General features: G+C 48.0%; 1 long non-coding RNA gene across 1 annotated transcript in view; it reads right to left on the reverse strand.

Annotated features, from left to right (window-relative positions):
* Positions 1-7,775: 7,775 nt before the first annotated feature.
* The window catches only part of LOC112551925, a 9,513-nt gene continuing 3,505 nt past the window's right edge, over positions 7,776-13,783 (reverse strand). The window contains exon 4 of the long non-coding RNA XR_003096268.1: positions 7,776-12,440. This is a non-coding gene — a long non-coding RNA (uncharacterized LOC112551925). The remainder of the gene's footprint in view (positions 12,441-13,783) is intronic.

Raw genomic sequence — 13,783 nt, forward strand, 5'->3', positions numbered from 1 at the left:
CTCCGTGATTCCCCCTGGAGTGGAACTCCGGCAGCTTGATCACCTGCCAACGATTCCCCGTCGACGAAGCCTTGCGACGTATCCTCCGTGTTGCATGCCCGAGTTACACCCGAGCTACCCGGTCTACAAGAGCTCCTTGATTAGCGACTAGAGATTAGAATTGTTGCAACTACGATTGCCTGAGCTGTATACGACTCTACAGTGTAAGTAAAGCCATCTCTGTTTTTTCCAATTGATACGTGTCTTGTCTGTGCCTAATTCCGCTTCGGTGATAGAGAGTACCCATCTGCCCGTCACGGGATCGCAGCCACGACCCCAGCTAGCGTTCCCGAGGGTTCCTGATCCTCGATTCCCCCTTGGCCCCCACACAAGCTGAACAGCTCAGGACCTGGCCCACAAATGGACACTACCACACGATGGCTAATCAGGAAAATGACCTGCAGGCTTAGTTTCTATCCCATGAAAAATGAAAGGGCAGATGGGGGAGGAAGAGAGAGGGACACTTCTTGGTAGCAGCCCCAACCTTGAGCCTGGAAGGGGGAGAGGGGACCAGTTGCAGCTTCTTTCCTCTCGCCAACCTGAAGACCTCCAGGTGGAGGGGAGGGGAGGCTCAGGGGGCTGGGACAGAGATAATAGGGTAGGTGAGTCTTTGGGACAGAGCTCATGGGGCCTGGGTGGATGTCGGTGGTGAACTTCTGGGAATACTTGGAGCTGGAGGCATGATGGATGGGCGTGACAAGCAGGGTCAGGGTGCATGAGGAGGTAGGAGAACATGGAGCAGAGATGGGGGCTGAAGGATGAGCCAAACCTGATATGAAAGCAAGACTGATGCTGGGAGTATGGGGGGAAGTAGGTTTGTGTGCAGGCTAGTGGCATCAGTAATTGCTGGGCAGAGGGCAAGGGCCAGCACAGTTATGGGGGCAAGAGTTACTGCAGCACCAAGAGGCCAAAGTCACCTCTCTCGACACATCTGGGAAAGTGGGCTGGACACATTGTGTCACCCATTCGTGCCCAGGGAAGTGGGGAGAGGGGTTACAGCAGAACCAGAAGAGAGCCCTGTAGGCCTCACGGGAGCATTAGCTGGTACGGGCACCAATTAGCACAGCGACTGCTCAGGCTTTGCAGAAGCATTGACCAATATAAAGCTCGCCCGAGCGGTGGCTTATGCATGAACCAATACAAGGTGTGCGATACCGCTGGGAAAGGGAGTTGGGCACATCAAGCACCGGACAGTGCAGTACTTGTATGATAAAGGAAGATCAGGACCACTTAGATGAGGATGTACAACAGGTACAAGGTGGCCCAAGGTACCATCAGATTGTAACACACAGCTGCTTTTTCTCAGCCTGTTTGCACTTAGCACTGTGGGCTGCGCTGTATAAGAGTTGGGAAACTTGGTATCTCAGATGGGTGAGCAACTACTCCGGCATGATCAGCCCGATCTGCCATGGCTTGGGCCTCTTAATCTGCTCAGTTTGTTGATCTGTGGGGTGACTGCTCAGTACGTTATATGCTGTGAAATTCTGGGTCAACTTCTCATCTTTGCAATAGCCAAAATCAGGCTTGTTGGAGAGCCTGTTATACTGTATTCTCAGGGCCCAGCCAAGGTAAGTCCAGCTTCTAGCTGGTACTGTCAGAGCAGCTGTGGATGCTGTGCCATTTATCTCCCATTGAACCAGACCCTATCCAGGCACCTTAAGTTGAGTACCCAAAATAGTTGATCACTGATCAAGCCCTACATGATTGCTTTGAGTTCATGACATCCTATGTGATTGCCAAAATAATGGGAAATCTCGCCCCTAAACATTTGGGATCATATGAATTCTTTGATGGGGGGGGAGGTTGATCTTTTCACCAAACTGTATGATGTTTCGACATTACAATTTAAAATAAAAAGAGTATTGAGAGCTGAATCAAATGGAGGTGAGAAAGTTGGGAGGCTGAGGGGGTTTCCTCCTCTCTATCTATCTCTCCCTAGTCTATACAGTCAATAAAAAGGGAAAGAAGTGGTTAGATCAGGACTCCACTGAGACAGAAACAGTTTTGGTTGTGTCTTTGTATGGTGACTAGCATAGAGGAGACCTGCTCTATTATCAGGTATTGCTGCAGCAAGAATTATTAACATCTTTCCCTCAATGGGATAGAAAAGAAAAAATGGTATTTATATCATTCACTATTTTTGACAAACACTTGTCTAGGGCAGTGTAGACAGAGGCAATCCTGTCTTGAGCAAAGGGTAGGACTAAATGACCTCCTGGGGTCCCTTCCAGCCCTACTTTTCTGTGATTTCTCTGAACTCATCCAAAATGAAAAAACAACAAACCCGCAAAAATATCCTATTAATTCATATGCAACCAAAAATAAAATGGATCAGTTTTCCTTCTGTAGGATTTCCCCCATTTCTATCCTTTTCTCTTTTTATTCCTGCCCCCCACCCCTTATAAGAACAAAAAAAAAATGACAAAGCCTCACCCTGTGGGAACTTGCTTTCCATTTGGTTTCAAGCAAAACCCACTTTTATCGGTTAGAATCATATCATCAAAATAAAGAACATTTCCACCCAGCCAAATAATACCCTTCTCTTTTATCTTGCTTTATCTGCAGGGGGAAAAGGACTCCCCTAGAGCACTACATGAATGGTTTCAGGGCAGCTATCAAGCGGCTGGGAAGCAGGAGAGATTGTCAACGAGAACAAACAGGAAGATCAGAGCCCCTCGTTCAGGGCAGCCTGGGATGCAGTGGGAGGTGATTTTGCAATAACCCTGCACGTGGCTGCACAGATGACTTCACAGATCACAGTGACAGGGGAGACAAGTCTGCCAGCTGATGTCAGCACAAGTTACAAGCAAAGGAGTTATTTCAGATGGCCTTGCTCGGTCCCTTATTAAATGTCACTTTGCCATAGGACCAAATGGCCATCCCAAGGGGGTCCCATGCACTCAGCAAGCACGCCTTTCGTTGCAAGAGTCAGATGATCCACTGCTACGGATGCCAGGCTCTGTGCATTCATTTGGCAGCAGTGGGTGGACTGGATCATTTCCAGCTCCTAGCTATTCTGTTCCTGTCTATCTACCCACCAGGAACACCCTGTGATCAGAGTCCCACCGAACTTCAGCTGTGTCCAAAGCAAGTTGTCAGAGCATTTGTTCAAGGTCAACAGCGAAACATAGAAAATTAGGGCTAGAAGGATCCTCTGGAGATCACATCTAGTCCAACCCCCTGCTCAAGGCAAGAGCATCCCTATCTAAACCATCCCCATACAAGTGCTTGTCACACTAAAACTGCACAATCAACCCTGTCACCCAACTGCAAGGCATATTGGCCCAAAGACACCAGGAGCACCCTGACCTTCCACAAGTGCACAGGGAGACAAGGGCTGCCAGCGTTGCAGCTGCGAGGGCTGTTAAGATACACTCAAACAATGCAAGGAAGAGGGCCATGCCCTCTGCTACAGAGGAAAGCAAAAGCCCCCACAGTCCGTACCAATCTGACCATGGAGTAAAATCGTTCCTGATCCCAAATATGGCAACTGGTCTGACCCCAAACAGGGGAGCAAGACCCTCTAACCAGGAGCCTCTAGGTTGAGTCCTAGCAGGAGCATTGGCACACCCCAGTCAGAAGCCCCACCTTGGCTGCAGGCAACACCCAGCGCTTCTGAGGACAGCAAGAAGCCCCTGACCCCTGTAGTGACAGAAGGAGAAAAAATCCCTGCCTGACCCCACGTGGCAGCCAACAAAGCCCAGTAGCATGGGGAGAAAATATCAAACATCTGCACTGTGCTCAGAGAAAACTCTCATCGCATGCTCAGAAAGCCTAAGGGAGTGCTAGCAGTGATGCTAGACCTTGCAAGCACTGCTGACCAGGATTCATTTCTAACTGAGTTTCCTTTGCTGGGTGGGAAGACTGGGGACTAAAGGCCCAGGAGACAGGCCCCAGCACTGCCCCTCTCTATTTCCACCAATTATTCCCCACCATGAACTCTTGATTCAGGGAGGCTGGGGAGAGATACAGGCTTTGGATCAGGAGAAAAAAAGCATCAGACAGAGAATGGATTTCAGATGATGGGTAGACACTAGTGTTGGTTGTTGTCAACAAGAGCTTATGCCCCTGAACCAATTCATGTCTATGGTGCCACCCTGCCCTAACTTCCCCCTGCCTTCAGACTAACCTGACTAATTACCTGTTGGACCTTCCCCCTGACTTCAGACTAACCTGACTAATTACCTGTTGGAAAGCACAGGGAAAACTGCTGTAGTTGGCACTGGTGATATTTTAGCTGGACAACTGTGGCCGTGTTGAAGCACCATGCTGTGAGAAGGACGAACACATCTTGGAGAGCAACAAAAGTGATTGGAGGTTTTCAAAATGCAGCTTCTGAGGATAGGAGTAGAGAACTGCATTTGTCTAGTCTCCAAAATAGGACTGAAAGGGGTGCCAGACAATAGTCTTCAGAGAGGTGAGTAGTTGTTAGAAGGAAGCCAAGGATCCATTTTCTCCATGTCCAAAAAGGGCAGGAGAAAAGTACTCAGCTCAGTTTGCAACAAGGGGAATTCAGGGCAGGTAGTTCCTATGGGCACATCTACCCATTCATTAATGCACTTTTGCTAATGCGCATTAAATTTAGTGCCTCCATTGTGCGGTACTAGAAAAAAAGCACAGTCGCCTATTTTAATGTGCATTAGTGAAAACACCATGTGTCTTTTTTTGTGATGCTTTAGTGTGCATTAAACTAAGATAATGCTCATTAAAGCGCATGGGTAGCCGTTCCCACAGGTGCCACCCTGCCCTGCCTTCTGCAGTGGCAACTGAGGTGTGCATTCTCGTTGCCCCTAGTTGTTAAAGGAGTAATTTTTTAGCTGTCTACATGGTGTGTTTGGCACCTGCATGCCAACTGGAAGTCTATTTCCCAGCGGTGTGGACACACATGTGTGCACAGAGTGGCCGTGTGCATTTGGCTACACAGACCTGAGCAAAGAAGCTGATGCCAGCAGTCGCGCTTGCCTGAGCAGATTGTCTCTCTGTTGGTCTACTTAGAATCACAGTATTTCAGTGCCCAGGAGGGGGCAAAGCTTCCCCTGTACCCAGCCCGTGTGCAGCACTGGGGCAAGTCCTCACCCCTCCCGTGGAGTCATGTTGTGCATCGCACAAGCAGCAATAATGACTGATCCAAAAGATCTGGGAACAGGAAGCAAAAGGAGAAAATAGAGAGGGAACAAATCAGGAGGACAAGTCTGAGGAGGCAGAAAGAAGAGAGCTGGATTGCAGGGAGACAGGAAGGTGATTCACCACTGTGACCCTCTGACTAACACAGGCCGGAGAAGTGCCCCCAGCACGTCAAGCAGAGAAGCCCAGAGCTTGCAGGTGTCCAGACTGAGCACCGAGAAGGAAAACATCCTGGCTGGAGGACACCAGTCACAGCTTGTGCAATGACTTGCCAGAGTCCAAAAATGGCTTCTGGAACTGCTCCCCCCGTGACGTGCCCCCTTGCCCATGCCCCCATGACCAGCAAAACGGGCCGCTATGCTCCAGTGCAAAAGCGTGGGTGTGAAAATTGTACCAAGGCTTCTCATCCGAGGAAGCCTTGCTGGCCCAGGCAAAACCCACCTTTCCAAAGGTCAGCAGCTGTTCCCTGTTAGCATTTGGGATGCAGCTCATTAAGCAGAAGGAATCTCAGTCCACTCTGTACTCCCACTGCTGTGGGCAGATAGGGTTTCTCAAGGATGTTGTGCAATAAGAAGCAGGTGCTGCTTGGGGCTCACCCTGCTCTGCATGGACCATTGAGCAGACATCTGAGAGTGACCTGTCGGTAGCTGTGGTAGCAATCTGGGGTCCAGAGGGGACTGGTGCAGCAACCTTGAGAGTTTGGTCTGTCCTCTGCAGCAAGTGGCACTCAGAGGGTGCACGAATCCCACCGCAGATCTCCAAGCATAAGTCTCAGCCCAGGGGGCTCAGAAAGCAATGGCTTTGGGGCTTCCTTTTTCTCTGAAGCAGTGTCTTGGGCTAGCCTGTACCCCAGGTGTAACTTTGCTAAGGCATTAAAGCAACTTTGCTAAGCCATTGATAATGCAGCTGTCCCAGTCCTGGTTCAAGCACAGTTCTCCATTGCAGAGCAGACGGGGATTAATCCCATTCCCTAATGTGACATTGAACCACGGAAAGAAGTGGGGATGGGCTGGGGACTGGAGAAAGACAGCACCGGGTGAAGGAAGGAAAAGCTGAGTAGAGAACAGGTGGATAAGGCAAGTGGAGTAAGGTGAAGCACATGGGAGGCAGCAAGCTGCTTTGCTCTTTGATGGCTTCAGAGGCTCCATACCTGTCCCTACCTTCAGCAAGATATCAGGTAGGAAAAATAATGGTTGAGACATCATCGCAATCACCTCCAAGGACCTGTTAGGTTCTAGGATATGACCACTGGAATAAACACACAGCAACTGTTCATTGAGTATGAACTTAGTGCAGCCTGTGTTCACACTATCAGCAGGGATAGTGCAAGGCTGAACACATATCCAAAGGGAATTATATATATTAGCAGTGCTTACACCAAGTCCACATTATTGCATCTTAACAGTTTGGAGATTAATGAGTATTACAATGACAAACGTTCCTTCTTTTCTACCTTGCTATGTGTAGAAACAGAGGTCGCCAAATGAAGCGGTGGATGAGTCCCATGGCTGGACAACAGATAACATGCTTCCCACTTACAGAGACATGCTTCCTCGGGCATGTCTCTAAACAGGGGACCCCAGCTTCCTGCGCTTACTGTTTGTCTGTGCTTTGTGCCACCATAGGGATGTTTATGGTGGCATGAAGGCCTACAACAAGACCAGTCTTGTAGGACCAAGGAGACCTTACCCATCTCTAATTTATACAAGCCAGCTTGATTAGACAAGAACGCAAAGGCATTATCTTGAGGTATTATCTTGTCTCATGACAAGACAGGTGTGTTTTTACAGCAGCATAATTAACTGAGGTTAGCTCTCTTGCTGTGAAAGCCTGGTGGAGGCAAGGCCCTGTAGCTGTCACCTCACAGCTAGCCAAGGTAAGTCTCAGGTATTAGGTAGGTACTAGGTACAGTGAGGAAAAATTGATCTGTGCTTTGTATCTGCTAGCATCTTACACTGACAGCTCACACCTTTCCAGGCCTTTTCACAGACTGAGAATACTGGCCTCAGTTCAGTATCTTCCCCTCTTTTCCTCCAGTCCCCAGTGTCTCTGCATGCAGAGACCATGCAGACATAGCATACAGGACTACTCAAAGCACCTTGGCTCCAGTTCAGGTTATGAAATGCACTGGGACCTTCAGCACCCACAAATCTTTACCACCTTAGGGCTATTCTCATTTTATTCATGCAGACTGCCCCAGGTGATGGGGAGCATCTTCAATTTGCATCTAGCCCCTGTTTGCCAATTCTTGCATCTGTGTGAATGCAAAAAGCAGAGCTCAAGTGAGGAAGCAGTATTTCCTTTATAGAAATGGCCACTGCCAAACTCCCCTAAAATGTTGCCCCTTCTCCACCTGCAGCATTCCTCTCATCTCATTGCCCAGAAAACTCCCAGATACGAATAGTGTGAAACTAAAATTACAATCAGTCCAATGTTTCCCCTTCATTTCTCCCTGCCTGACTTCTTCATGGGCATGCCAAGGTACCATGGTGATTAAGTGCTTCATAGATTAGATTAACAGTCAAATAGTGTGTATCAAAGGCAATCCTGTACACCTCTTCCCACCCTGCTCAAATAGGAGGCATACATAGAGGGATAAAGATCAACCCGAGTTTATTATTAAGTCTAACATGCAAGCCATATGCTAAATGGGGACCGATGAGTATAAGAATGAAGGATATATCCCGGAACAGGAGGAAAGCAGGGCTTTCAGGGGGAACTCCAGAGACTTCAAGCCATAGGTTTCAATCCATAAAAGAAGCCAAAGAACCTTGCATGATAATTTCTGCAGCAAGCACTTCTGTTTGAGCTAGAGCACACCCATTAGAAAGACATCCCGCTTCAATTTAAGACCTCAAGGAGCAGAAAATCCACCACATCCTGAGGCCAGTTGATGCAGCACTAAATTCCCCCTCACTGTTAGAAATGTGCTCCTTTTTCCTAGTCTGAATGGGTGCAGCTCAGCTTCCAAGCCCTGGACCTTGTCATGCTGCCTACTGCTGCATTACTGAGCTGACTGCTATCAGAAATCTCTTCTCTAGACAGAGGGAAACATTAAAGAGGGGCGAATCCTCCAGGAAGGCAAGGTTTTTAGACACAAGCCTGACCATTCCCAGACTCTAGGCCAATTCCCAGTCACCATGCTAAAGGACTCATGTGGTGGACACTACCGTCCTGTGTCCTGTAAGGGTGGGGAAGCTCACTAGCTCCAGGCCAGAAGGGAGACCAGCATTGGATGCAGGGCTATAATACACAGACCTTCTAGGCTCTTGGTCCTCTGCTCAGGACAGTAGACTTCAGCACCGAAGCCTTGGTCTGTATGGAAACAGCCACCAGCTTTGCAGGAACACAAAGGACTCCTCCAGTGCTGCGATTCAGGGTTTGTAATACATAATGTTGTTAATTTTTGGTTCACTGTGCAGGTTGCAGCAGGATGGATCTATATGACTGAGATCAACAATCACAGGTAACCAAACTATAAATGGCAAATGGTTGTCCTGCATACCTCATCCTGGCCCAGTTTCTCAACCCCTATAAATACAGGGACTTTTCATCCAGAAATGATCTTCACTCCCATCTGCTTCACTCTCTTGCCCTTACTAGTCTAACTTTATGCCAACCATGCTGTTGGTCCAGTAAAAGATCCCCCAAGGGTTTACACCTTCAAATGCCATAATTTGGGATCTTGATTCAGTCGAACATGTAGGCATATGGTTCATGTTCACTTGACTTCTTGGGACTTGAGAGTATGCTCTTCTAGCTTTGCTAAATAGGGATGACCTTGAGCATATGTCAAGAGTGCTGCACAGGGGCCTAAAACAGTCCAAATGTGCTTTTATTCATAGATAGCAACATCCTCCCAACATACCTCCTTATATAGGTTCAATACACTGTATTCTCTTAAGCACCACCATGAAATATGTTCCCCAATTAAAGAGTCATTTGCCATTTGTTTGTGTTCAACGCCATTTTCTTTGGAAAATGTGGCCCCTGCAGATCATAAGTGCAGTCTTTAAGATTTTTGTAATGACATATGTTTAGCTGGAGACCAGTCAAAAAAGGCTGAAAAATGTATCAACCCATTTGTGTGAGTTCCCAATGTGAGACTGCTCTCTAACCAAGGGGAAATGGTGCTTATAGACATGAAAATACTGCCCAATTGGTGTTCATGAGGCTACGGTGCTGCAGGAAGGTGGTACCTATGGGGAAATAGCGTGGTCTGCAGAAGAAGTGAGTGATACAAGTTGTAGTCAACCTTCTTCACATATGTGCTACAAGAAGAAATCTAGCATCAAAGGCGCAATACCTGACTTCTACAAGGCAGGCCCAGTACGAGCAGTCTCTGCTAGCTTGGGTGACTGCATCTGAATACGTTCATAACTTATCATGAATCCTTTGAATGTTGTGACCAGAGTTTTACAAACAGACAATGCAGCCTGGTTGAAAGGTTTCCATGCAGCTATCAGGCTTAGCTCTGTAGTTCAGAGTCACTCTCTTCGCAATGAAGGTCTTGGGTTGGACCCCTGCTAATAACACAGATCCCTGACTTTCTAAACATGTTTTGTAGCTCAACCAAGAGTTGTAGACCGGATGCAGGAGTGCCCAGGAGAAAGTCCACGAGGAGCTGCATGAAATCCAAATGGAAGCTCACAATTGTCTTTTCTGGCCTTCAAATCCATGTGTCTGTACAAAAGTAGTTCCTGAACTAGCCGCATGTGATTCTGTGCATAAAAGCTGAGGCAGATTTTCTCTCTCGCTGGCTGGGGAGCACTGATGTCCCAGACAACGGTAAATGGGCTTCTGTCACTAAGGGGAGTCTCCCATCTTCACTACACCCATTGACACCTGCAGCAGCAGGACATTCAACTGCTGCAAATGTCAAACCACCCAGTGATGCACGGAAACCCAGGCATGATGGGGATGTGGCCGCATCTGGAGAAAGAATCGCTTTCCAATAAAGCCAACCTATTGTGGAATAGGTTGCAAGATCATTCATTTTGTATATGCCTGCAGGGGGGTTGGGAATTAAGCAAGGAGGGGAGGATGGATGCACTTGTGAACATGTAACTACCAGCTACCTGGCTTGTAATAGCCCCTGGGCAGCACCGTACCTAGACTCCCAGTGGCCCCAGGTGAACTTTTAGTATTGGGCCCCCCTTCACCAGAGATAATGATAATAATAACTGGGGGAAAAGTTACCATTTTCAGCCCCTCTTTCTGTCTGGACCCCAGGTGGCCACCTGGTTCACCCATGCCTATGTCCGGCCTGCCCCTGGATCACAGTAACAGGTCTGGTAACTAGTGCTTCCCATGTAACTAAAAACACACCCATCCTTCCCATTCAGAGGTGGTGGTAGCAGTCCCTTTGGATAAAGACGACGGTCTTCCAGTAAATAGGAAAGTCAATGGTGAGTCCATAGATGGCTTTGGAGACCAAGCCAAGAGCTTCATGTTCAACTGAAGATGTGGAAAATAGTGCCAGGGGGAAGAAGCAGATCCTGGAGATGTCAGGTCACAGCTCTTTCTCTTTGTCTCTCTCATCCATCCATCCCCATAGAGAGGCGAGTTTATTCGAAATGCTTGATGCCTTGCATCATGGTGTCATGGGGAAAATTCAGTGCTTGAGTCTCCCAGGTATTGACTTTAACATTACACTTCTTCAGACTGGCTTTCAACGTGTCCTTGAATCTCTTCTCTTGCCCACCTCTAGGGTGGTGACTATCGGTGACTTGGGACTACCAGACCTGTTTGGGAGCTGGTAATCAGGCATCCTTGAACTTCTCGAACTCGCAATGAAACCACAGGCTTCTGAATGAGTCCGTCTTGAAAGCCAAAAGGCAAGGTTTCTGTTGCAGGATCTTTTTGTTGGCCCAAATGTATAGTTGGCCTTCCTCAGGTCATCTGAGAAACTGGAGGCATGGTGGGTGCCTAGGTCACCTGAGAAAGGGCGCTTTGTGACTGAAGGCTTGTCTAACAGCTCTCCAAACTCCAATAAAAGATATTACCAAAGAATCCTTGCATAGTCCCTAGATCACCGAGACTCAGCCAGGGTGCCATGCCACCCCATGGTGCCGTGGGATCTTTCTAAGGGTGCTACAGTGTCCTGTGCATTATTGGTTTTTAAATGTGCAAACGCTCAGGTGTGGTTCACAAGAGAAACCCAAAGCTTTCAAATAGGAAGCCAGAGTGCCCAAACCATTCTGCCCTGCTGCGGGCTAGCTGAGTCCTTTGCAACAATTGCTCTAGTATTTTTTCATAGTCCAGAAATGCGTGAAAGCCAAGAGCTGGCATTTTCCAAAGGGCTCCTGGACTCTAGCAAGGTTGAAACCCACCGTCCTAGATCATCCCAGCTGCAACCACTGAACTTAGCAAACCTCCTGTGGAAGTACTCACTTACTCCAAAGGGGCTACAGAAAGCCCTGCAGCATCCCAGACAGAAAGTGAACTTCACTTTCTGTTTCCATAGTCTCTCAGTAGCTCCACTCCTGTGTGCTTTATCTGCTGGTGAAGAAAATCCCACTGGATGACATAGTATGCAAGGAAAGGAGCCATCAGGAGCTCACAGCAAATCCAACCCTGGTGGCCCAAATCTTGGCCTGCGCTGTGATCATTTGCAACCCGAGAGCTGGATCATGCACTAAGCTACCTTCGTCTGAGAAGACCCTGAAGAAAAAGCAGCATGTTTCATACTTGGAATTGGATTTTAAATGCTATTCCAGTGGCTTGTAAACCACATTTGCTCCCAGGTCTGTTAGCTGGCAAGTGCTGTGACTACAGGATGCATTTAACAGCCTCCTCTCTCTGTGCGGTTGCATTCAGCACTGCTCAGCTGCAGAGCGCTCTGCCGGCCCATTATCAGATCCAGAAGATCGATGCCACATGGAGCCAGTGTCTCTGGCTGGCCGTAGGCTCAGGCAAACAAGACTCCATCTCTCATGGCATGAGAGGTGGAAAAATACCTTGATTGAAAGCCTGGACTCTGGAGCATGACTGTGAAGAAGCAGGATGTAGATTGTGGGTCACATTGTGCAGGGCAGGACTGCAGAATATGGTGCCCAGGACCGCAGAGACGTAAGCAAGCAAACAGACTGTCAAATAGTTGCCACGGTCCACCTGCAGTCGGAAAGCCATCAGTGGTCACCTTAATTCCTAAGTTAGATCAAACCTTTTGTGATGGTAGCAGTCCCTTTTTATAAAGATAACAGTTTTGCAGGAAATAGGGAAGTCACTGGTGAGACCATACATGGCTTAGGAGACCCATCCGAGAGCTGCAATGGCTGCAAAAGAGAATCATAGAAAATGAGGATTGGAGGGGACCTCAGGAGGTCACATCTAGTCCAACCCCCTGCTCAAAGCAGGACCAGCCCCAACTACATCACCCCAGCCAGGGCTTTGTCAAGACAGGCCTGAAAAACCTCCAAGGATGTTTTTGATCAAAATGGTTATGGTCCTGATAACAGACATTAAGGATGGGCTTGAGGAAAAACTTATTGCCAGATGCAAAGGCAGGGAAAAAGCAGGTATAAACTATGCACAGGGCACAGACAGTGGGCACGGAGGCTCTGCCCTCTGCTGCCAACTTGGCCGCTATCTTGCTTTGTGACTCTGACTTCGAGCTAGCTGCATAGGCCAAGTCTTCAGATGACGGTCAAGCTCCCTATTAGGCAACTGAACAAAAGGGCTGCAGTTTCAGAGAAACCCACAACTTCCGTTCACCTCTGGGACATTTCTATTAATGAATTGGCCACTGCAAAATCTCTAAGATGAGAATCTCGCCCTGTAAGAACACTCAGTAAGTCATCGGCATTCCCGCGTCTCCTTGCAACCGGAAATTTTTCCGTGCACAGATGCATTACGTTTCAGCCTCGGGCCATAGCTACTCAGGATAAATGGCTTTACTTTGATGTACATTTTGTACTCATTGAGTCTGGTTTTAAGTAACCGGTCTGCCTCTGGCTTTATGTTTTGTTTTGTTTTAAAGAGAGCCGTGGAATTTTCCTATTGCTCCAAAAAATCTTTTGCAATGTATAATTGCTTGTTTAAATAGATGTTACCGCCACTCCTAGAGTCCTGGCTGATTACTCTTGAATATGGTCTTTGGGTCAAATCTATGCCCTCTTACATCACGGGTGGTTCTTGGCTCTTCCCTTCAGTGGGAGATGCTCATGTTCTGCAATGGGAAGGAGAGCGGATACAAGCCTAGACAGAGAGCGTATCTTTTTTAACATCTCTCAGGGGCAGAGGGCAACTAACATCTTCACAATGGTTGAATCTCTGCTTTGTCTGCACCTCTGCTTAATTCTTCCCTAGTACAGTCATCTTGAAGGGATGCCATACACTTAAAACAGCTGTGCTTCTCCCTGGAAATGTTTCTCTGATGGGGCGGGGAAAGACATAACCTGTGTTTAATGGAGTTTCCTCTGTAGAAAGACACAGTTGTTTCCTTTCCTGGTTTCTCTGTCTGGCTCTGTGTTTCTCTGCCATCAAAGACTGACTGGGTGGCATCCCAGGGACATCCTCTCTTGGCCTAAAAGAGGAAGGGTCTACGGTGCATCTTTGACATCCCCCAGTATTATGACGAGCGGTAGGAAGGCTTGCGGCAAAAGTGAGGGGCATTCCT

The sequence above is a fragment of the Alligator sinensis genome, unplaced genomic scaffold (assembly GCF_000455745.1).
Source record: "Alligator sinensis unplaced genomic scaffold, ASM45574v1 scaffold687_1, whole genome shotgun sequence".
Taxonomy (NCBI): domain Eukaryota; kingdom Metazoa; phylum Chordata; order Crocodylia; family Alligatoridae; genus Alligator; species Alligator sinensis.